The sequence below is a fragment of the Mytilus californianus genome, unplaced genomic scaffold (assembly GCF_021869535.1).
Source record: "Mytilus californianus isolate M0D057914Y unplaced genomic scaffold, xbMytCali1.0.p SCAF_18, whole genome shotgun sequence".
In the NCBI taxonomy this organism is placed as follows: Eukaryota; Metazoa; Mollusca; class Bivalvia; order Mytilida; family Mytilidae; genus Mytilus; species Mytilus californianus.
In genome coordinates, this window is record NW_026262666.1 from 6876089 (window position 1) to 6898783 (window position 22695).

Sequence of the window (22695 nt, forward strand, 5' to 3'; positions counted from 1 at the left end):
CCTATTGTGATGGCATGAAAAAAGGCGACCATGCCTGATGACGTCAGATAGAAAGAACACATCTTTTTGCAGATCATTCGAAAAGAAGGAATAAGTTTGCCTGCATATTGTTAGAAAATCATTAGAGAAACAGATTCCACCACCAAATTTCGTGCAATACGATATTTATCCACTCTCGACAGTTAAATTTTAAATATTTAAAACTCTCGGCGAGCCTCTCGTTTTAAATTTGAAAATTTAACTGTCTCGAGTGGATTAATATCGTATCACACTCGATGCAGTGGTAGAATCTATATTTATTAGTTGTTTATAAATATGTGTATACTCTGTAAACAACAGAATTGTAACACAAATGTGTTTAAACCCTTGGTTTCTGTTATTACCTGTATTATCTAAAACTAATTGTTTGTAAATATGCCTTTACGTCAAAATATGTTTTTAATATATAACAAGTGATGGCCTCATTAAGTATTAAGCTTATATAATCAAAAACTAAAATAGTCCTTTTGCTAATGTCACATATATTCTGATAATTTACAAAATGTAATAGATAATATGTCCTTCACACCTTGGTTCTAGTTATTGGTAAGCATTTCTGAGCCAGTTGTTTCAATAAATGATAATGATTTTTACTCATTATTGAAATATAAGCATAAATATTTACAAACAATCGATGGTATTGATTTTATTGTTATACTCAATTATGCTTCGATAAAGATGTAGGTATCTTTTTCCAAAAGTAGTATACATGTTTACTATTTGTTTAGTTAGTTTTCATATTATCTAAGCAGAATTTCCACCTACCATCTCTTTTATCCAATGAAATTTTTAAAAAAAGCTTCAAGAAAATTTTCATGGATAATTTAAATATTACAAAAATGTTTTTAAAATATGGTATTTTTTTCATGTCATTATTATATACTAGACAACTTGTAAATAGTTCCTATAATTAAAGACATCAAAAGTTTATAATTTTTCATATATATTTATGTGCAGTGCCTATGAATAATTTCAATAGTTCATGTATTACAGAATGTTAAAATCTTTTTTTGTTGTTTTATTCAGTTATTCTGCTGAACCATCTGTGTGCTAACTCCTTGAGGTTTTATGTGAACTTTGACATAGTAGATGTTGAACAACCTGAAATATAAAATTCTTATGTTAGAATGTGTAAGCTCTCATTAATTCTTTTAGAACTTACACTATAAATTTTCAAAGAAGTCGGACAGAACACATTGCATTTTGAAAAGAAAGTATAGAATTTGGTGCATGAAAGACCTGAAAAGAGCAAACTCTCTACAACTCATTACTGTATAGCAGTTGACCACATTCTGTCAAATAGTTACTGACGAAAATATCTTTTTTTTTTATGCATGATCTTGCAGAATTTATAGAATTGGCAAGCAAGAGGTTTTGTGAGTTGATACATGTCTTTTCATCTTTGTTATTCATGTAAATTAATCATTGATTGATAGATTTCTCTTAGAAGATATTTAAAGGTCCAAGTGAATAAACTATAAAGAGACTTATAACTATTGTAATTATTCAATTGATAATAGAACAGATAAATGTTTAAATACCTTGACCAAAAGAAGATGACCCAATGTAAAAGTTCCATTAGGTTTGCAAGAAGATAATATTACACTCTTGCATAGAATAACATTCTTGTATAAATAACCAAGGGTTTCCTTGCCACATATTTTATAATGTATATATTTTCTTGTGTTAGAAATATATAAAAGAGTAGATTAAGGAATGTCTTTTCTGACCATTGCAACAAGCTGAAAGTGTTTCAAATTGATGATTACATGTGTAAGAAAGTATTAAAACAGGACACTTTTTGTTTATCTTTTAATACAGAAAATTGCCCAAGACACTTCAATTATGTAAAATGGAGGTTGTTGTAAAAGTGGACAAATGATCAGGATTTCAACCAATAATATAAGCCTAGGGAACATAGATAGCAGGGCCTTGCAGACTTAATTTTCAAGCTAAATATTTCATTTGTCACAACAAACATGATCGGAAAAATCTTTTTGCTGATAAATTGGCTCCCTTTGTTTTTGTGGTTTAATTGTCATGTTTGTATTGATCTGATGAGTTAGGCCATTTATCAGCTGAACATTTTTATTTGTTCTTTAATGGGTTTGCTCATTTTTGAAGGCTGTACAATGACCTTAAGTTCCTTACCTCTATGTCAATTAGTCTCTGGTGGCAATCATACCACATCTTTTTATTTTTATACCTATGTTTCCAGTCCAAAAACCTATGGATTAATTCATAGAGAAAAAGGGAATTTTTAATTTTAAATGATAGGGTTCAAAATTAATGCATGGGGCACTTACCAAATCTAAAAATAAAACAATATTGATATTGTCTATATACATACCAGTATCTAATAAATCTGGTGTTAGATTACAGAGTGTGTCCAAAACCTTTACAATGTGATTTGTTAACTATGAATGAATGCACCAAGTCTCCTGGAACTCTGTAGACAGAAAAATAATTGAATTCAATATAACATTTACTACAGGTAATGTATAAGCTAAATGTATTGTCTATGGTTGTTACATTTGGATTTATATATTGTCTATGGTTCTAAGATACAGGCTATATGTATTGTCTATGGTTCTTAGGTTCAGTCTATATGCATTGTCTATGGTTCTAAGATACAGGCTATATGCATTGTCTATGGTTCTAAGATACAGGCTATATGTATTGTCTATGGTTCTTAGGTTCAGTCTATATGTATTGTCTATGGTTCTTAGAAATGGTTCTTAGGTTAAGTCTGTATGTATTGTCTATGGTTCTAAGATACAGGCTATATGTATTGTCTATGGTTCTTAGGTTCAGTCTATATGTATTGTCTATGGTTCTTAGAAATGGTCCATATGTATTGCCTATGGTTCTTAGATATGGTTCTTAGGTTCAGTCTATATGCATTGTCTATGGTTCTAAGATACAGGCTATATGCATTGTCTATGGTTCTCATGTTCAATTTATATGTATTGTCTATGGTTCTTAGATATAGGCTATATGTATTGTCTATGGTTTTTAGATATAGGCTATATGTATTGTCTATGGTTCTTAGGTATAGTCTATATGCATTGTCCATGGTTCTTAGTTTCAGTTTATATGTTTTGTTGATGGTTCTTAGGTACAGTCTATTTGTATTGTCTATGGTTCTTAGGTTTAGTCTATGTGTATTGTCTATTGTTCTTAGGTATATAGATATAGGAAGATGTGTTCCAATGAGACAACTCTCCATCCAAGTAACAATTTATAAACGTAAACCATTATAGGTCAAAGTACGGCCTTCAACACGGAACTATATGTATTGTCTATGGTACTTAGATATAGGCTATATATATTGTCTATGGTTCTTAGATATAGGCTGTATGTATTGTCTATGGTTCTTAGGTACAGTCTATATATATATTGTCTATGGTTCTTAGATATAGGCTATATGTATTGTCTATGGATCTTAGGTACAGTCTTTATATATATTGTGTATGGTTCTTAGGTACAGTCTATATATATATTGTCTATGGTTCTTAGATATAGGCTATATGTATTGTCTATGGTTCTTAGGTACAGTCTATATATATATTGTGTATGGTTCTTAGGTACAGTCTATATATATATTGTCTATGTTTCTTAGATATAGGCTATATGTATTGTCTATGGTTCTTAGATACAGTCTTTATGTATTGTCTATGGTTCTTAGGTTCAGTCTGTATGTATATTCTATGGTTCTTAGATATAGGCTATATGTATTGTCTATGGTTCTAAGGTAGTCTATATGTATTGTCTATGGTTCTTAGATATAGGCTATATGTATTGTTTATGGTTCTTATGTTCAGTCTGTATGTATAGTCTATGCTTCTTAGATATGGTCTATATGTATTGTTTATGGTTCTTAGGTACAGACCGTACAGTCTATTTGTATTGTCTATGGTTCTTAGGTTTAGTCTACGTGTATTGTCTATGGTTCTTATGTATAGGCTATATGTATTGTCTATGGTTCTTAGATATAGGCAATATGTATTGTCTATGGTTCTTATGTATAGAGTTTATATGTATTGTCTATGGTTCTTAGGTTCAGTCTGCATGTACAGTCTAGTGTTCTTAGATATAGGCTATATGTATTATCTATGTTTCTAAGGTACAGTCTATATGTATGGTCTATGGTTTTTAGGTACAGTCTATATGTATTGTCTATGGTTATTAGGTACAGTCTATATACATATATTATGTGTTGTCTATAGTTCTTAGGTTCAGTCTATATGTATTGTCTGTTGTTCTTAGGTAGAGTCTATATGTATTGTCTATGATTCTTAGGTTCCACCTACAGTCAAGGATATAACTCTATAGGGTTATTAGAGAAAAATAACATATATTTGTTATTGTGGACTAAAAAATCAAAGAACTGTGATAACATATGTTTGTTACATGTTTCAAAGGGACAATATACATAATTAGTTTTGTTAAAATGTTGACAAGTTCTATCGATATTACTCTTGTCCTATGTATACACAACTATAGAAAGATATAACAGTTCATAGTTTGCCAAACATGCATAGTACATCTATGTAACTTGTTATTACAGAAAAAATATGCCTGTAATAACTATTTAAAAGGGTGTTATTATAGCTTTTCTACATCACTCCAAAGCATTTGCTCAGACATACATCAGGCTTAATTACAATGTTTTTTAGTTTATTGTAAGAAATAAGGATCAGAGCATGTAATTAGGTTCTCTGCAAGCTTCCCAGTAATTCCCAAGTGTCTCATATAATAAGTCACATGCTTTTAATATCTAAGCCTTGTTATTACAGCTAAGTTTATCCCTTAAAAGCCTCATCACATTGATTTTACATGGTTTATGAAAATTCAAAAATCAGTTTTCAAGGCTATGCATTTAGTTTTTCCACAAAGTTTCAAGAGTTCCCTAGAGCCCACTAAATATTAAAATGTTTATGATTTATTTTACTAATCACAAACATTTGTTCTCACAGATTTAGATAATAAAAGGATTAAAGAGTAGACAACTCATGAAAGTATCTGTAATAACACATGTAAGATATTTTCTGGAATAACCCTGTAGAGTTATATGCCTAACTGGTCTATATGTATTGTCTTTGGGTCTAGATAAAGGATATATATGTATAATGTATTGTCTTTGAGTCTAGATAAAGGATATATGTATTATGTTTGTCTATGGTTCTTAGGTTCAGTCTATATGTATAATGTATTGTCTATGGTTCTTAGGTTCAGTCTATATGTATTATGTATTGTCTATGGTTCTTAGGTTCAGTCTATATGTATTATGTATTGTCTATGGTTCTTAGGTTCAGTCTATATATATAATGTATTGTCTATGGTTCTTAGGTTCAGTCTATAAGTATTATGTATTGTCTATGGTTCTTAGGTTCAGTCTATATGTATTATGTATTGTCTATGGTTCTTAAGTTCAGTCTATATGTATTATGTATTGTCTATGGTTCTTAGGTTCAGTCTATATGTATAATGTATTGTCTATGGTTCTTAGGTTCAGTCTATATGTATTATGTATTGTCTATGGTTCTTAGGTACAGTCTATATGTATTGTCTGTGGTTCTTAGATATAGGCTATATGTATAGTCTATGGTTCTTAGGTTTAGTTTATATGTATTATCTATTGTTCTTTGATAAAGGATATATGCATGATATGTTTTGTCTATGGTTCTTAGTTTCAGTCTATATGTATAGTATATTGTTGTTAGAAATAGGCTGTATATATTGTCTATAATTCTTAGATAATTTTATAAGCTTATTATGTTGTCTATGGTGTTTAAGTATAGTCTACAGTATATATGTATTTCCTACGGTTCTTAGATATAGGCTTTATATATTTTTCTATGGTTCTTATATTGAAGGTATATGTATTGTTTATGATTCTTAGGTTTATGTTATAAGTTTTGTCTATATGGTTCTTAGGTTCAGGTTATAAGTTTTGTCTAATATGGTTCTTAGGTACAGTCTATATGACATGTATGTATTGTTTTGTTGATATGGTTCTAAGGTACAGGCTTGATATAAGTATTGCAATTACATTGCAGTGATCAAACTATTTAACTATTTAATGATCAACCTATTAAATAACATGATCATGAATTTTTAGGGCAGAAATCAAAACTATTGGCATGATTAAACAAGGTTATAAAAGACAATAATTAACCAATCAATTTGAAGTGATGATTAAACCCTGTAATAACATTATCATCAAAGGCAGATTTAGAGGGAGCAGGGAGCTTCATATATGATAAATGTATAGACTTTATAAACGTATTGCTCTAAATGTTGGTTTACCATAGGGCCTCTACCCCTTTTTCAAAATCCGGGATCATGTACAATAAGGGTAATAATCAAATGATTAACATGATCAAAGTGTGATATAACATTATCTAATCTATCATGAATATCAAGGGCAACAATCAAACCTTACATTAGATAATTATGAATATTAAGGGCAATAATCAAAAATATGTAATCAGATAATCATGAAAAGTAAGGGAAATAATCAAATGATCATCACGGTCAAACTGTGTAATAAGAAAATCATGAATTTTGATGGCAATAATCAAACAGTCATCATGGCCTAACTGTTTAATCATGATTATCAAGGGCAATAATCAGACGATCATCACGGCCTAACTGTTTAGTCCTATGATCATGATTATCAAGGGCAATACTCAGACAATCATCATGGCCTAACTGTTTAATCATGTGATCATGATTATCAAGGGAAATAATCAGACGATCATCACAACCTAACTGTTTATTCATATGGTTATGAATACTAAGGGCAATAATCAAACAATCATCATGGCCTAACTGTTTGATTATATGATACTGAATATCAAGGGCAATAATCAGACGATCATCACGGCCGAACTGTTTAATCATATGATCAAGATTATCAAGGGCAATAATCAGACAATGATCACAGCGGAACTGTTTAATCATATGATCATGATTATAATGGGCAATAATCAGACGATTATCACAGCCTAACTGTTTAATCATATGGTTATGAATACTAATTAAGTGGGTCTCATTAGGGTCTAAGCGTGACCCGGTATTGGCTGATTTTTTTAAGCATGACACGTGATGGTCGAATAATTAAGCGTAAAAACAGGAAATGAAGTCCGGCAGGACACAGGAAATTACATGCGCTATTATGGCAATGAGAAGAGGGATACGGGATTCTCACTAAACAATAAGTGGGATCCAGGATCAGAACCCCCCCCCCAAAAAAAAATTAGACCCCCTATTCTAAGGGCAATAATAAAAAAAATCATAGGGGCACAACTGTGTAATAATGAATATGAATATCTCTTACTATCAACATGCTCACACCACTCATTAGTTAAAGACTTATAAGTTATACTGAAAACTTTTAAGTTTATAAATCCCAGGTTGGATCAAATCCTGATATTTTGGCCTTAATGTTTAAAACAAAGGTATGTTTGTTATTTGGTCGTAAACATGCAATTTTTGTTTAAGTGTTTACCCTTTTCCGCATCTTAAAGACTTCTTGCCCGTCAATTAACAGCAGTATAAATATAACGTGAAATCGAAACAGAAAGTACACTTCGGAAACTCTTTTTTTCGTAGAATAAATCCGAGTTACATTGAGAACCAATCGTATGATAGATAACAAAAATGAAAAATAAATAAGCCAATCAGAGCGTGGTCCATATCGTGGTTTTTAGATCATAAGAACCACAACTATTATACCTCGTATTTAATAAAGCGCACACTTGATCAAGCGTCTCCGTGAAGGGTAATAGAGTATTTGCCATAGGATAGAGTCGTATTTAATAAAGCGCACACTTGATCAAGCGTCTCCGTGAAGGGTAATAGAGTATTTGCCATATGATAGAGTCGTATTTAATAAAGCGCACACTTGATCAAGCGTCTCCATGAAGGGTAATAGAGTAAATTACACCCTCGTATTAGCCAATCAAAATATGGCATTTTGACGTGAAGTATAATAAAATTAAATGTTTAGAAAAACCTCATTTAATTCCATTCCCATTGTTAATTCTAAACGTAGAATGAGAGGAAAATATTTATTTGTTTGCATGTATATGTTCACGAATACGTAGTAATCTAAAGAAAAGGGAAAACGTAAGCATTTCATAATTGTGACTTTCAAATTATGTCTATTTTTGTTATTGTAATAAATAAACCATTTTCGGCCACTTGCTCTCTTCTGTTTCCGTATGTTTTTTCTTTATTATTTTGTGATATTTATTTATTAAAGATATGTTTATTTAGACAAATTACGAATTTTGAATGAATACTACAAAAAGAGAGATATCGAAAAAAGAAAGCACTATCAAGCCCATTCAAATGCTTAATCAAATGATCACTTTAAAATTACTGCCAATACTACTTCAAGTGATCTGAAATATTATATTGTACATGTCAATAAATGTCTGAAGGTATATAAATTGTCACTTTGAATAATTGGAAAATAATTAATTTTAAACATTAAGGATGAGTGTTGGTCTATTTTTCAAGATTTTAAATATGCATGAGTCAACTTCCACATACAGTTGAGATCGTTTTGTGGTAATAAGCATTGTGTCTAAGCTTCATAACATTTGGTTGAGGCAAACTGAAGTTAGAGAACGGAAACGAAAATTTCATAAATTTTTCCGTTTTTGTCAATTTCACTATTTCAGATTTTTAACCGTAACTTCAGATTTTCGAACATAAACCACTCTGGAGATTTTCTTAAACGATACGCCATTGTCTCCCCTACAACACCTATATAGTCGTTGCCCGTCACAATCTCTTCAAATTAGTCCAAAATTAACTTGAATTGCCCTAACCCCCTAATCTCATTTTGTCAATTTCAATAATCACAATAAAAGTTTCAGTTTTTCAACCGTAACTTCAGATTTTCGAACATAAACCACTCTGGAGATTTTCCTAAACGATGCGCCAATGTCTCTTCGACAACACCTATATAGTCGTTGCCCGTCACAATCTCTTGAAATTGGTCCAAAATTAACTTAAATTGGCCTAACCCCCAATCTCATTTAGTCAATTTCAAAATTTCAGTTTTTTAACCGGAACTTCAGATTTTCGAACATAAACCACTCTGGAGATTTTCTTAAACGATGCGCCATTGTCTCCTCTACAACACCTATATAGTCGTTGCCCGTCACAATTTCTTTAAAATGGTCCAAATTTTTCTTTTAGTGCCCTACCCCCCTAATCTCATTTTGTCAATTTCACAATAAAATTTTCAGTTTTTTAACCGTAACTTCAGATTTTCGAACATAAACCACTCAGGAGATTTTCTTAAACGATGCGCCAATGTCTCCTCTACAACACCTATATAGTCGTTGCCCGTCACAATCTCTTTAAAATGGTCCAAATTTTTCTTTTAGTGCCCTACCCCCCTAATCTCATTTTGTCAATTTCACAATAAAATTTTCAGTTTTTTAACCGTAACTTCAGATTTTCGAACATAAACTACTCTGGAGATTTTCTTAAACGATGCGCCAATGTCTCCTCTTCAACACCTATATAGTCGTTGCCCGTCACAATCTCTTTAAAATGGTCCAAATTTTTCTTTTAGTGCCCTACCCCCTTAATCTCATTCTGTCAATTTCACAATAAAATTTTCAGTTTTTTAACCGTAACTTCAGATTTTCGAACATAAACTACTCTGGAGATTTTCTTAAACGATGCGCCAATGTCTCTTTTTCAACACCTATATAGTCGTTGCCCGTCACAATCTCTTTAAAATGGTCCAAATTTTTCTTTTAGTGCCCTACCCCCTTAATCTCATTCTGTCAATTTCACAATAAAATTTTCAGTTTTTTAACCGTAACTTCAGATTTTCGAACATAAACCACTCAGGAGATTTTCTTAAACGATGCGCCAATGTCTCCTCTACAACACCTATATAGTCGTTGCCCGTCACAATCTCTTTAAAATGGTCCAAATTTTTCTTTTAGTGCCCTACCCCCCTAATCTCATTTTGTCAATTTCACAATAAAATTTTCAGTTTTTTAACCGTAACTTCAGATTTTCGAACATAAACTACTCTGGAGATTTTCTTAAACGATGCGCCAATGTCTCCTCTTCAACACCTATATAGTCGTTGCCCGTCACAATCTCTTTAAAATGGTCCAAATTTTTCTTTTAGTGCCCTACCACCCTAATCTCAATTTGTCAATTTCACAATAAAATTTTCAGTTTTTTAACCGTAACTTCAGATTTTCGAACGTAAACCACTCTGGAGATTTTCTTAAACGATGCGCCAATGTCTCCTCTTCAACACCTATATAGTCGTTGCCCGTCACAATCTCTTTAAAATGGTCCAAATTTTTCTTTTAGTGCCCTACCCCCTTAATCTCATTCTGTCAATTTCACAATAACATTTTCAGTTTTTTAACCGTAACTTCAGATTTTCGAACATAAACTACTCTGGAGATTTTCTTAAACGATGCGCCAATGTCTCCTCTTCAACACCTATATAGTCGTTGCCCGTCACAATCTCTTTAAAATGGTCCAAATTTTTCTTTTAGTGCCCTACCCCCTTAATCTCATTCTGTCAATTTCACAAAAAAATTTTCAGTTTTTTAACCGTAACTTCAGATTTTCGAACATAAACCACTCAGGAGATTTTCTTAAACGATGCGCCAATGTCTCCTCTACAACACCTATATAGTCGTTGCCCGTCACAATCTCTTTAAAATGGTCCAAATTTTTCTTTTAGTGCCCTACCCCCCTAATCTCATTTTGTCAATTTCACAATAAAATTTTCAGTTTTTTAACCGTAACTTCAGATTTTCGAACATAAACTACTCTGGAGATTTTCTTAAACGATGCGCCAATGTCTCCTCTTCAACACCTATATAGTCGTTGCCCGTCACAATCTCTTTAAAATGGTCCAAATTTTTTTTTTGTGCCCTACCCCCTTAATCTCATTCTGTCAATTTCATAATAAAATTTTCAGTTTTTTAACCGTAACTTCAGATTTTCGAACATAAACTACTCTGGAGATTTTCTTAAACGATGCGCCAATGTCTCTTTTTCAACACCTATATAGTCGTTGCCCGTCACAATCTCTTTAAAATGGTCCAAATTTTTCTTTTAGTGCCCTACCCCCTTAATCTCATTCTGTCAATTTCACATTAAAATTTTCAGTTTTTTAACCGTAACTTCAGATTTTCGAACATAAACCACTCAGGAGATTTTCTTAAACGATGCGCCAATGTCTCTTCTACAACACCTATATAGTTGTTGCCCGTCACAATCTCTTTAAAATGGTGCAATTTTTTCTTTTAGTGCCCTACCCCCCTAATCTCATTTTGTCAATTTCACAATAAAATTTTCAGTTTTTTAACCGTAACTTCAGATTTTCGAACATAAACTACTCTGGAAATTTTCTTAAACGATGCGCCAATGTCTCCTCTTCAACACCTATATAGTCGTTGCCCGTCACAATCTCTTTAAAATGGTCCAAATTTTTCTTTTAGTGCCCTACCACCCTAATCTCAATTTGTCAATTTCACAATAAAATTTTCAGTTTTTTAACCGTAACTTCAGATTTTCGAACGTAAACCACTCTGGAGATTTTCTTAAACGATGCGCCAATGTCTCCTCTTTAACACCTATATAGTCGTTGCCCGTCACAATCTCTTTAAAATGGTCCAAAATTTTTCTTTTAGTGCCCTACCCCCTTAATCTCATTCTGTCAATTTCACAATAAAATTTTCAGTTTTTTAACCGTAACTTCAGATTTTCGAACATAAACCACTCAGGAGATTTTCTTAAACGATGCGCCAATGTCTCCTCTACAACACCTATATAGTCGTTGTCCGTCATAATCTCTTTAAAATGGTCCAATTTTTTCTTTTAGTGCCCTACCCCTTTAATCTCATTTTGTCAATTTCACAATAACATTTTCAGTTTTTTAACCGTAACTTCAGATTTTCGAACATAAACCACTCTGAAGATTTTCTTAAACGATGCGCCATTGTTTCTTCTACAACACCTAAATAGTCGTTGCTCGTCACAATCTCTTGAAATAGGTCCAAAATTAACTTGAATTGCCCTACCCCCCTAATCTCATTTTGTCAATTACACAATAAAATTTTCAGTTTTTTAACCGTAACTTCAGATTTTCGAACATAAACCACTCTGGAGATTTTCGTAAACGATGCGCCAATGTCTCTTCTACAACACCTATATAGTCGTTGCCCGTCACAATCTCTTTAAAATGGTCCAAATTTTTCTTTTAGTGCCCTACCCCCCTAATCTCATTTTGTCAATTTCACAATAAAATTTTCAGTTTTTTAACCGTAACTTCAGATTTTCGAACATAAACTACTCTGGAGATTTTCTTAAACAATGCGCCAATGTCTCCTTTACAAAACCTGTATAGTCGTTGCCCGTCACAATCTCTTAAATTGGTCCAAAATTAACTTAAATTGGCCTGCCCCCTAATCTCATTTTGTGAATTTCACAATTTCAGTTTTTTACCGTAACTTCAGATTTTCGAACATAAACTACTCTGGAGATTTTCTTAAACGATGCGCCAATGTCTCCTCTTCAACACCTATATAGTCGTTGCCCGTCACAATCTCTTGAAATAGGTCCAAAATTAACTTGAATTGCCCTACCCCCCTAATCTCATTTTGTCAATTTCACAATAAAATTTTCAGTTTTTTAACCGTAACTTCAGATTTTCGAACATAAACCACTCAGGAGATTTTCTTAAACGATGCGCCAATGTCTCCTCTACAACACCTATATAGTCGTTGCCCGTCACAATCTCTTTAAAATGGTCCAAATTTTTCTTTTAGTGCCCTACCCCCCTAATCTCATTTTGTCAATTTCACAATAAAATTTTCAGTTTTTTAACCGTAACTTCAGATTTTCGAACATAAACTACTCTGGAGATTTTCTTAAACAATGCGCCAATGTCTCCTCTTCAACACCTATATAGTCGTTGCCCGTCACAATCTCTTTAAAATGGTCCAAATTTTTCTTTTAGTGCCCTATCCCCTTAATCTCATTCTGTCAATTTCACAATAAAATTTTCAGTTTTTTAACCGTAACTTCAGATTTTCGAACATAAACTACTCTGGAGATTTTCTTAAACGATGCGCCAATGTCTCTTTTTCAACACCTATATAGTCGTTGCCCGTCACAATCTCTTTAAAATGGTCTAAATTTTTCTTTTAGTGCCCTACCCCCTTAATCTCATTCTGTCAATTTCACAATAAAATTTTCAGTTTTTTAACCGTAACTTCAGATTTTCGAACATAAACCACTCAGGAGATTTTCTTAAACGATGCGCCAATGTCTCCTCTACAACACCTATATAGTCGTTGCCCGTCACAATCTCTTTAAAATGGTGCAAATTTTTCTTTTAGTGCCCTACCCCCCTAATCTCATTTTGTCAATTTCACAATAAAATTTTCAGTTTTTTAACCGTAACTTCAGATTTTCGAACATAAACTACTCTGGAGATTTTCTTAAACGATGCGCCAATGTCTCCTCTTCAACACCTATATAGTCGTTGCCCGTCACAATCTCTTTAAAATGGTCCAAATTTTTCTTTTAGTGCCCTACCACCCTAATCTCAATTTGTCAATTTCACAATAAAATTTTCAGTTTTTTAACCGTAACTTCAGATTTTCGAACGTAAACCACTCTGGAGATTTTCTTAAACGATGCGCCAATGTCTCCTCTTCAACACCTATATAGTCGTTGCCCGTCACAATCTCTTTAAAATGGTCCAAAATTTTTCTTTTAGTGCCCTACCCCCTTAATCTCATTCTGTCAATTTCACAATAAAATTTTCAGTTTTTTAACCGTAACTTCAGATTTTCGAACATAAACCACTCAGGAGATTTTCTTAAACGATGCGCCAATGTCTCCTCTACAACACCTATATAGTCGTTGTCCGTCATAATCTCTTTAAAATGGTCCAATTTTTTCTTTTAGTGCCCTACCCCTTTAATCTCATTTTGTCAATTTCACAATAACATTTTCAGTTTTTTAACCGTAACTTCAGATTTTCGAACATAAACCACTCTGAAGATTTTCTTAAACGATGCGCCATTGTTTCTTCTACAACACCTAAATAGTCGTTGCTCGTCACAATCTCTTGAAATAGGTCCAAAATTAACTTGAATTGCCCTACCCCCCTAATCTCATTTTGTCAATTACACAATAAAATTTTCAGTTTTTTAACCGTAACTTCAGATTTTCGAACATAAACCACTCTGGAGATTTTCGTAAACGATGCGCCAATGTCTCTTCTACAACACCTATATAGTCGTTGCCCGTCACAATCTCTTTAAAATGGTCTAAATTTTTCTTTTAGTGCCCTACCCCCCTAATCTCATTTTGTCAATTTCACAATAAAATTTTCAGTTTTTTAACCGTAACTTCAGATTTTCGAACATAAACTACTCTGGAGATTTTCTTAAACGATGCGCCAATGTCTCCTTTACAAAACCTGTATAGTCGTTGCCCGTCACAATCTCTTAAATTGGTCCAAAATTAACTTAAATTGGCCTGCCCCCTAATCTCATTTTGTGAATTTCACAATTTCAGTTTTTTTACCGTAACTTCAGATTTTCGAACATGAACTACTCTGGAGATTTTCTTAAACGATGCGCCAATGTCTCCTCTTCAACACCTATATAGTCGTTGCCCGTCACAATCTCTTGAAATAGGTCCAAAATTAACTTGAATTGCCCTACCCCCCTAATCTCATTTTGTCAATTTCACAATAAAATTTTCAGTTTTTTAACCGTAACTTCAGATTTTCGAACATAAACCACTCTGGATAATTTCTTAAACAATGCGCCATTGTCTCCTCTACAACACCTATATAGTCGTTGCCCGTCACAATCTCTTGAAATTGGTCCAAAATTAATTTAAATTGGCCTACCCCTCTTATCTCATTTTGTCAATTTGACAATTTCAGTTTTTTAACCGTAACTTCAGATTTTCGAACATAAACCACTCTTGGACATTTTCTTAAACGATGCGCCATTGTCTCCTCTACAACACCTATATAGTCGTTGCCCGTCACAATCTCTTAAAATTTGTCCAAAATTAACTTAAATTGGCCTACCCCCCTTATCTCATTTTGTCAATTTCACAATTTCAGTTTTTTAACCGTAACTTCAGATTTTCGAACATAAACTACTCTGGAGATTTTCTTAAACGATGCGCCAATGTCTCCTTTACAAAACCTGTATAGTCGTTGCCCGTCACAATCTCTTAAATTGGTCCAAAATTAACTTAAATTGGCCTGCCCCCTAATCTCATTTTGTCAATTTTACAATTTCAGTTTTTTAAACCGTAACTTCAGATTTTCGAACATAAACTACTCTGGAGATTTTCTTAAACGATGCGCCAATGTCTCTTCTTCAACACCTATATAGTCGTTGCCCGTCACAATCTCTTTAAAATGGTCCAAATTTTTCTTTTAGTGCCCTCCCCCCCTCATCTCATTTTGTCAATTTCACAATAAAATTTTCAGTTTTTTAACCGTAGCTTCAGATTTTCGAACGTAAACCACTCTGGAGATTTTCTTAAACGATGCGCCAATGTCTCCTCTTGAACACCTATATAGTCGTTGCCCGTCACAATCTCTTTAAAATGGTCCAAATTTTTCTTTTAGTGCCCTACCCCCTTAATCTCATTCTGTCAATTTCACATTAAAATTTTCAGTTTTTTAACCGTAACTTCAGATTTTCGAACATAAACCACTCAGGAGATTTTCATAAACGATGCGCCAATGTCTCCTCTACAACACCTATATAGTCGTTGCCCGTCATAATCTCTTTAAAATGGTCCAATTTTTTCTTTTAGTGCCCTACCGTTTTAATCTCATTTTGTCAATTTCACAATAACATTTTCAGTTTTTTAACCGTAACTTCAGATTTTCGAACATAAACCACTCAGGAGATTTTCTTAAACGATGCGCCAATGTCTCCTCTACAACACCTATATAGTCGTTGCCCGTCATAATCTCTTTAAAATGGTCCAATTTTTTCTTTTAGTGCCCTACCGTTTTAATCTCATTTTGTCAATTTCACAATAACATTTTCAGCTTTTTAACCGTAACTTCAGATTTTCGAACATAAACCACTCTGGAGATTTTCTTAAACGATGTGCCATTGTTTCTTCTACAACACCTATATAGTCGTTGCCCGTCACAATCTCTTGAAATATGTCCAAAATTAACTTGAATTGCCCTACCCCCCTAATCTCACTTGTCAATTTCACAATAAAATTTTCAGTTTTTTTACCGTAACTTCAGATTTTCGAACATAAACTACTCTGGAGATTTTCCTAAACGATGCGCCAATGTCTCTTCTACAACACCTATATAGTCGTTGCCCATCACAATCTCTTAAAATTGGTTCAAAATTAACTTAAATTGGCCTAACCCCCAATCTCATTTAGTCAATTTCACTATTTCAGTTTTTTAACCGGAACTTCAGATTTTCGAACATAAACCACTCTGGAGATTTTCTTAAACGATGCGCCAATGTCTCCTCTTCAACACCTATATAGTCGTTGCCCGTCACAATCTCTTTAAAATGGTCCAAATTTTTTTTTTAGTGCCCTACCCCCCTAATCTCATTTTGTCAATTTCACAATAAAATTTTCAGTTTTTTAACCGGAACTTCAGATTTTCGAACATAAACCACTCTGGAGATTTTCTTAAACGATGCGCAAATGTCTCCTCTACAACACCTATGTAATCGTTGCCCGTCACAATCTCTTGAAATTGGTCCAAAATTAACTTAAATTGGCCTACCCCCCTAATCTCATTTTGTCAATTTCACAATAAAATTTTCAGTTTTTTAACCGTAACTTCAGATTTTCGAACATAAACCACTCTGGAGATTTTCCTAAACGATGCGCAAATGTCTCTTCTACAACACCTATATAGTCGTTGCCCGTCACAATCTCTTAAAATTGGTCCAAAATTAACTTAAATTGGCCTAACCCCCAATCTCATTTAGTCAATTTCACACTTTTTAGTTTTTTAACCGGAACTTCAGATTTTCGAACATAAACCACTCTGGAGATTTTCTTAAACGATGCGCTAATGTCTCCTCTACAACACGTATGTAATCGTTGCCCGTCACAATCTCTTGAAATTGGTCCAAAATTAACTTAAATTGGCCTACCCCCCTAATCTCATTTTGTCAATTTCACAATTTCAGTTTTTTAACCGTAGGTTCAGATTTTCGAACATAAACTACTCTGGAGATTTTCTTAAACGATGCGCCAATGTCTCCTCTTCAACACCTATATAGTCGTTGCCCGTCACAATCTCTTTAAAATGGTCCAAATTTTTCTTTTAGTGCCCTACCCCCCTAATCTAATTTTGTCAATTTCACAATAAAATTTTCAGTTTTTTAACCGTAACTTCAGATTTTCGAACATAAACCACTCTGGAGATTTTCTTAAACGATGCGCAAATGTCTCCTCTACAACACCTATGTAATCGTTGCCCGTCACAATCTCTTGAAATTGGTCCAAAATTAGTTTAAATTGGCCTTCCCCCCTAATCTCATTTTGTCAATATCACAATAAAAGTTTCAGTTTTTTAACCGTAACTTCAGATTTTCGAACATAAACCACTCTGGAGATTTTCTTAAACGATGCGCCATTGTTTCTTCTACAACACCTATATAGTCGTTGCCCGTCACAATCTCTTGAAATATGTCAAAAAATAACTTGAATTGCCCTACCCCCCTAATCTCATTTTGTCAATTTCACAATAAAAGTTTCAGTTTTTTAACCGTAACTTCAGATTTTCGAACATAAACCACTCTGGAGATTTTCTTAAACGATGCGCCATTGTTTCTTCTACAACACCTATATAGTCGTTGCCCGTCACAATCTCTTAAAATTGGTCCAAAATTAACTTAAATTGGCCTAAACCCCAATCTCATTTAGTCAATTTCACAATTTCAGTTTTTTAACCGGAACTTCAGATTTTCGAACATAAACCACTCTGGAGATTTTCTTAAACGATGCGCCAATGTCTCCTCTTCAACACCTATATAGTCGTTGCCCGTCACAATCTCTTTAAAATGGTCCAAATTTTTCTTTTAGTGCCCTACCCCCCTAATCTCATTTTGTCAATTTCACAATAAAATTTTCAGTTTTTTAACCGTAACTTCAGATTTTCGAACATAAACCACTCTGGAGATTTTCTTAAACGATGCGCAAATGTCTCCTCTACAACACCTATGTAATCGTTGCCCGTCACAATCTCTTGAAATTGGTCCAAAATTAACTTAAATTGGCCTACCCCCCTAATCTCATTTTGTCAATTTCACAATAAAAGTTTCAGTTTTTTAACCGTAACTTCAGATTTTCGAACATAAACCACTCTGGAGATTTTCTTAAACGATGCGCCAATGTTTCTTCTACAACACCTATATAGTCGTTGCCCGTCACAATCTCTTGAAATATGTCCAAAATTAACTTGAATTGCCCTACCCCCCTAATCTCATTTTGTCAATTTCACAATAAAATTTTCAGTTTTTTAACCGTAACTTCAGATTTTCGAACATAAACCACTCTGGAGATTTTCTTAAACGATGCGCCAATGTTTCTTCTACAACACCTATATAGTCGTTGCCCGTCACAATCTCTTGAAATAGGTCCAAAATTAACTTGAATTGCCCTACCCCCCTAATCTCATTTTGTCAATTTCACAATAAAATTTCAGTTTTTTAACCGTAACTTCAGATTTTCGAACATAAACCACTCTGGAGATTTTCCTAAACGATGCGCCAATGTCTCTTCTACAACACCTATATAGTCGTTGCCCGTCACAATCTCTTGAAATTGGTCCAAAATTAACTTAAATTGGCCTACCCCCCTAATCTCATTTTGTCAATTTCACAATAAAATTTTCAGTTTTTTAACCGTAACTTCAGATTTTCGAACATAAACCACTCTGGAGATTTTCCTAAACGATGCGCCAATGTCTCTTCTACAACACCTTTATAGTCGTTGCCCGTCACAATCTCTTAAAATTGGTCCAAAATTAACTTAAATTGGCCTAACCCCCAATCTCATTTAGTTAATTTCACAATTTCAGTTTTTTAACCGGAACTTCAGATTTTCGAACATAAACCACTCTGGAGATTTTCTTAAACGATGCGCTAATGTCTCCTCTACAACACGTATGTAATCGTTGCCCGTCACAATCTCTTGAAATTGGTCCAAAATTAACTTAAATTGGCCTACCCCCCTAATCTCATTTTGTCAATTTCACAATTTCAGTTTTTTAACCGTAACTTCAGATTTTCGAACATAAACTACTCTGGAGATTTTCTTAAACGATGCGCCAATGTCTCCTCTTCAACACCTATATAGTCGTTGCCCGTCACAATCTCTTTAAAATGGTCCAAATTTTTCTTTTAGTGCCCTACCCCCCTAATCTCATTTTGTCAATTTCACAATAAAATTTTCAGTTTTTTAACCGGAACTTCAGATTTTCGAACATAAACCACTCTGGAGATTTTCTTAAACGATGCGCAAATGTCTCCTCTACAACACCTATGTAATCGTTGCCCGTCACAATCTCTTGAAATTGGTCCAAAATTAACTTAAATTGGCCTACCCCCCTAATCTCATTTTGTGAATTTCACAATAAAAGTTTCAGTTTTTTAACCGTAACTTCAGATTTTCGAACATAAACCACTCTGGAGATTTTCTTAAACGATGCGCCATTGTCTCCTCTACAACACTCATATAGTTGTTGCCCGTCACAATCTCTTCAAATTAGTCCAAATTTAACTTGAATTGCCCTACCCCCCTAATCTCATTTTGTCAATTTCACAATAAAAGTTTCAGTTTTTTAACCGTAACTTCAGATTTTCAAACATAAACCACTCTGGAGATTTTCTTAAACGATGCGCCATTGTCTCCTCTACAACACCTTTATAGTCGTTGCCCGTCAAAATCTCTTGAAATAGGTCCAAAATTTACTTAAATTGGCCTACCCCCCCAATCTCATTTTGTCAATTTCACAATTTCAGTTTTTTAACCGTTACTTGAGATTTTCGAACATAAACCACTCTGGAGATTTTCTTAAACGATGCGCCATTGTCTCCTCTACAACACTCATATAGTCGTTGATCGTCACAATCTCTTCAAATGAGTCCAAAATTAACTTGAATTGGCCTACCCCCTTATCTCATTTTGTCAATTTTACAATAAAAGTTTCAGTTTTTTAACCGTAACTTCAGATTTTCGAACATAAACCACTCTGGAGTTTTTCCTAAACGATGCGCCAATGTCTCTTCTACAACACCTGTATAGTCGTTGCCCGTCACAATCTCTTGAAATTGGTCCAAAATTAACTTAAATTGGCCTAACCCCCAATCTCATTTAGTCAATTTCACAAATTCAGTTTTTTAACCGGAACTTCAGATTTTCGAACATAAACCACTCTGGAGATTTTATTAAACGATGCGCCATTGTCTCCTCTACAACACCTATATAGTCGTTGCCCGTCAAAATCTCTTGAAATTTGTCCAAAATTAACTTTTTTTTAAAAGATTTTCTTAAACGATGCTCCAATGTCTCCTCTACAACACCTATAGAATCGTTGCCCGTCACAATCTCATGAAATTGGTTCAAAATTAACTTAAATTGGCCTTCCCCCCTAATCTCATTTTGTCAATTTCACAATTTCAGTTTTTTAACCGTAAATTCATATTTTCGAACATAAACTACTCTGGTGTTTTTTCTAAACGTTGCGCCAATGTCTCCGCTGCATCACCTATAGGCAGTCGTTGCCCGTCACAGTCTCTATGAATGGGTCGACAATCAACTTAAGGTATCCCCCTTTTTGTTTTTAATTACAATTTTTTCAACCTTACTTCAGATTTTTAACATAAACCATCCTGGAGTTCGTCTGAATAGATACGCTTATGTCTCAGCTGCATCACCTATGCAGTCGTGTACCGTCACAATCTCTATAAATGGGTCAAAAATCAACTTAATGTATGCCCCCTCCTCCCTTTTCGTTTTTACAATTTCAGTTTAAACTTAACTTCAGATTTTTAAACATAAACCATTTTGGAGTTTGTCTTATTAGATACGATAATGTCTCCTCTATGTTACCTTTACAGTCGTTGCCTGTCACAATCTCTATAAATTGCTCAAAATCTTTATGGTATCCCTTTTGTTTTAATTTTTTTTATTCGTTTTTGTTTAATATTTTGAATATTCTTATAATTGTCCGCTAGGTCTCTGTAATTGTTCGCTAGCTCGAAAAAAACGTGATTGTCTTATGTGAAATTGTGGTTTTTGGTTATACCTCCTAATTGTTCGCTGGCTAATTGTTCGCTACAATTGTTCGCTAGCTTGAGTCAAGTCTGTAATGGAGTGCTCTGTTTTGACATTGATGTAATTATACAATAAGTATAAAAACAAAGAAAATTGGTTGGACATTTTTTCTTTATGCTTTCCTAACTCAATTTTGCTAAATAAATCCGGCTTGAAGCCCCGACCATTTGATTTTCAGGAATAATCTTAAACTGTGCAAGAATTTGTCAATGTTTGTCTGTTATATGATCGAAAAGAACATCTTGTCTATCATTTTTTTTAAAGTAACTAAACTGGATTATTTTTGTATATACGGCAAAGATATCACCGAGTTCTCAAAACTTTTTTCCCTGGTGATCCTTGAGGAAAATCAGCTGGTCAATTCTAACAATTATTTCTATTGCAAAATTTTTATTGTCAAAACCTTCGGACCACCACAAGGTATACTTAGTCTGGGAGAACAAGATTTATGTCAGCGTTACTTGTAATTAGCTTTGAACAAACTTTCAATGACTGCAAATACTCTTATTTCGGTGCTTTCTGTCTATTGTCTTAATGTTAGTTGTTGTTTGTGTCTCGTACCGATCTGTTGAGTTAATTTAATTGCAACTGATTTTTACAGTTTGTTCTTATGTGGTACTGTTACACCACTGTCCCAGTTTAGAGAAGAGTTGAGCGCTCACAAACATGTTTAATCCTGCCATATTCTTTATGTGCATGTCCCAAGTCAGGAACCTGTATAGTTCAGTGGTTGTCTGTCAACTCATATTTGATTTTTTGTAAATTGTTTTGTAATATAGAATTAGGCCGTTAGTTTTCTTGTTTGAATTGGTTTACATTTTTCATGTCGGGGTCTTTTATAGCCGACTATACGGTATGGGTTTTTGTTATTGTTGAAGGCCGTACGATTGCTTATAATTGCTTACATCCACTTCATTTGAACTTGGGTGGATAGTTGCCTCATTGGCAAGCATACTACATCTCCTTATTTTTATAATATATACCTGACTTTTACACTCGTGTTTTCCTGAACATGCATGAATTTTTTGTCACTGGACGTTCTAAATAAGCAACCAACAATCAATCAATTTAAAGTTGTGTTAAATAAGGGGAAAACCATTTGATATTTTTTTTTGGGAGGTGGGGTGGGGGACAAGAGGATTTTATATATGAAAAATGTGGCCAGGTTAGAGCTAAAATAAAAGCATGATTAGCGACAGATTAAAATGAATAATAAATCCGCAAAATATCCTCCTGCCCCCTCCCCCTCCCCAGACTATCAAATAG

General features: G+C 33.6%; 3 long non-coding RNA genes across 3 annotated transcripts in view; 1 reads left to right on the top strand and 2 right to left on the bottom strand.

The window, feature by feature from the left end:
- LOC127726673 (uncharacterized) overlaps positions 1 to 22695 on the top strand; it is a 76306-nt gene that overhangs the window by 37703 nt on the left and 15908 nt on the right. The window lies entirely within an intron of this gene.
- On the bottom strand, positions 502 to 7747 carry LOC127726668 (uncharacterized). Its single transcript, XR_007993629.1, has 3 exons — positions 7556 to 7747; positions 2390 to 2488; positions 502 to 1140 (listed from the first exon to the last, which is right to left on the bottom strand). It is a non-coding gene; the product is annotated as an uncharacterized LOC127726668 (long non-coding RNA).
- LOC127726669 (uncharacterized) lies at positions 12088 to 17080 on the bottom strand. Its single transcript, XR_007993630.1, has 4 exons — positions 16610 to 17080; positions 15663 to 16044; positions 14352 to 14725; positions 12088 to 12631 (listed from the first exon to the last, which is right to left on the bottom strand). It is a non-coding gene; the product is annotated as an uncharacterized LOC127726669 (long non-coding RNA).